Here is a 3,494-nt window from a genome sequence, read left to right as displayed (position 1 = left end):
ACAAAAAAGTAATGGTAATCAATTAAATCAAGGGATAATCGATTAAACATAACATTTTGAAAACAGATAACTCACATAAACACGTAGCAATTGATTAACACGAATGTGTAATCGATTAAAATAGGAAAAAATGAAATAATCAAAGTAAACATGTATTTTTCATAGAACAATTAAATATACAAAAACATATCAACATACTAAGACAATTTAAAGTGAAATTAATAGATGTAGAGAGCAATTTAGAGCGAGCTACATGCACTAAGCATAATATCATTCAATACTACACCCATCTAGAATGGCTAGTTCATTCCTAATAAAGAAGAACCTATCTCTAGCAAGTGGTTTAGTGAAGATATCAACTAGTTGATGCTCACTATCAATAAACTCAATGTTGCAATCACCCTTTGAAACATGATCTATTAGAAAATGATGTCTTATCTTTATATGTTTGTTTATAGAATGCATGACAAGATTATTAGTTAGATTGATTGCACTTGTGTTGTCACATTTTAAAGGAATGTGATCAACGATTACTCCAAAGTCTTCAAGATGTTGTTTCATCCAGAGACTTTGAGCACAATAGCTTCTAACTGAAATATATTTAGCTTCTGTGGTGGATTGTGCTACACAAGCTTGTTTCTTGTAATTCCAAGATACAAGAGAGTGATAACAACTGCCAAATTGTTCAAAAACAAATCTACTAGGGAATTCTGTAGCATAGGATTAACCTAGGTCAAACTCAGATATATGATTCAATATGGTCCCTACATTCATTCACTCATTATTAGGAAGGGGGAGTTTTGTCAAACAATTTGTAAGCAACTCTAAAAGAATGCGAAAACACACAAAACAAAATTGAAGAAAGAACACATAACAAGAACAGAACACAATTCAAGATTAAAAGCATCAATCCAATTCACCAATCCAATGCATACATAATTATCATAATCAAGATTAAAAGAATCAAAATCAGTTAGTCTAATGCCTCTGTTCAAGATCTAGCAGGAAAAATAAGTTAGTGTCATGCTTCTCTTCCATATCAAGAACATAAAAATCAGCAGGAAAAATAAGTTCACCAACCCGAACCAACACATCCTCTATGAAACCTGTGGGGTGAGCAACACTTCTATTTGCCAATTGAATCACCACACTCGTAGGTTGCAAAGGTCCAAGAGATAAAGAATTGAAAATGGACAGAGGCATGACACTAACTGATGCTCCTAGATCTAGCATGGCATTCTCAAATTTGTTGTTCCCAATAATGCAATGTATACAGAAAGTACTTGGGTCCTTACATTTCTCAAGAATGTAAGGAACAGATTTACCTATCAATGCTGACACATTTCTGCCCATGCTAATCCTTTCATTGCCCTTGAGCCTCCTTTTGTGGGTGCACAACTCCTTTAGAAACTTGGCATATCTTGGAATTTGCTTAATGGCATCTAGCAGAGGTATGTTCACCTCTACTTTCCTAAAGGTCTCCAAGATCTTGAACAGAGGCATGACACTAACTGATTCACCAATTCCCCAAACTAATGGACAGAGGCATGATACTAACTGATGCTCCTAGATCTAGCATGGCATTCTTAAATTTGTTGTTCCCAATAATGCAAGGTATATAGAAAGTACCTGGGTCCTTACATTTCTCAGAAATGTGAGGAACAAATTTACCTATCAATGTTGACACATTTATGCCCATGCTAATCCTTTCATTGCCCTTGAGCCTCCTTTTTTGGGTGCACAACTCCTTTAGAAACTTGACATATCTTGGAATTTGCTTGATGGCATCTAGCAGAGGTATGTTCACCTCTACTTTCCTGAAGGTCTCCAAGATCTCCTTATCCACTTCTTCCATCTTTTTGTTTGGAATTGCTCTAGGTGGAAATGGAAGAGGGATAGGAGGCTGCTGCAAGTCAGAACTACTAGAAGAAGGTCCACCTGCATGAAAATTTTTGTTAGCTCCCTCTTGATCAAGAAGCTTTCTCTTTTGTACAGCTAGCTCATCCTCTTTTTCAGGTGTAGAGTGAAGCTTGGCAGGTTCGAGTGCAGATGCTGTTACTCTTGGAGACACTTCAATTTGCTTGCCAGACCTCAAGGTGATGGCACTCACATTTTTCGGATTCTGCACCGTTTGTGAAGGCAATTTGTCAGAATTTTGGGACTAAGCTTGGTTCAACTGAGTAGCCATCTACCCCATCTGATTTGTCAGACTCTGAATGGAGGCTCTTGTCTCTTGCTGAAATTGCATATTCTGGATGGTCATTTGCCTCACTAACTCCTCTAAGGAAGGTTGAGAAGGGGCCTCAGTTGCTTGTTGTCTTTGCTGTTGTTGCTGCTGCTGCTGCATTGGAGGAGGAACATATGGCTTGTTTGGACCAGCGACATTCTGGAAGGGAGGGACAGGCTGTTGTTGCTGTGGAGGATTTGCCCATCTCAGATTTGGATGATTCCTCTAAACTGGATTGTATCTGTTGCTTGAAAGATCATAATTATTCTGCTGTTGTTGGTTTTACTTCTGAGGGGGTCTATTATAAATGTTTGCAGCATAGGCTTCAGGTTGCTCATTCACTCCAGATTGCTGCAAAGAAGGACATAGATCTGTATGGTGATCAGCAGAAGAACATAGACCACAGACTCTTGCAACAGTAACAGGTGCAGATGCAAATTTCTGATTTATGGCAAGCTGAGTTACTAGGTTGACCAAGGCATCAAGTTTTTCCTCAAGCTTCTTATTTTCAACAGATGAAGATGAATCCGTGGCCACATCATGGACTCCTCTAAGGATAATAGCATCATTTCTTGCACTGAATTGTTGGGAGTTGGAAGCCATCTTCTCAATCAGATTCCTAACCTCAACAGGAGTCATATCACCAAGAGCTCCACCACTGGCAGCATCAATCATACTCCTCTCCATGTTGCTAAGTCCTTCATAGAAATATTGCAGAAGAAGTTGCTCAGAAATCTGGTGGTGAGGACAGCTTGCACACAATTTCTTGAATCTTTCCCAGTACTCATACAAGCTCTCTCCACTAAGTTGCCTGATGCTTGAAATGTCTTTTCTTATGGCAGTGGTCCTAGATGTAGGGAACAATTTCTCCAACAACACTCTCTTAAGTGTAGAAGCAAAGCTTCATGGTGAATCAAAGGTGATTCAAAGGTGTTTTGATGATAACAAAAGATGATGACAAAGGTGATGACAAAAAGCTCAAAGATCAATCAAAGAACAACTCAAGTGAATCAAAGATCAATCAAAGAACAACTCAAGTGAATCAAGAACAATTCAAGAGTTCAAGATAAAATCAAGAAGAATTCAAGATCTCAAGAATCAAGATCAAGATTCAAGAATCAAGAGAAGGCTTAATCAAGATAAGTATAAAAAGTTTTTCTCAAAAAATGAGTAGCACATGATTTTTCTCAAAACATGTTTACCAAAGAGTTTTTACTCTCTGGTAATCGATTACCAGATTGTTGTAATCGATTACCAGTAGCAAAAT

General features: G+C 37.8%; 1 non-coding gene across 1 annotated transcript; it reads left to right on the top strand.

Moving 5' to 3' along the window:
* The first annotated feature begins 2,960 nt into the window (after positions 1-2,960).
* On the top strand, positions 2,961-3,067 carry LOC112997841 (small nucleolar RNA R71). The gene has a single exon (XR_003262910.1). It is a non-coding gene; the product is annotated as a small nucleolar RNA R71 (small nucleolar RNA).
* The last annotated feature ends 427 nt before the right edge of the window (positions 3,068-3,494 follow it).

Source organism: Glycine max, chromosome 1 (genome assembly GCF_000004515.6).
Source record: "Glycine max cultivar Williams 82 chromosome 1, Glycine_max_v4.0, whole genome shotgun sequence".
Taxonomy (NCBI): Eukaryota; Viridiplantae; Streptophyta; class Magnoliopsida; order Fabales; family Fabaceae; genus Glycine; species Glycine max.
This window is presented reverse-complemented; position numbering and strand designations above follow the sequence as displayed.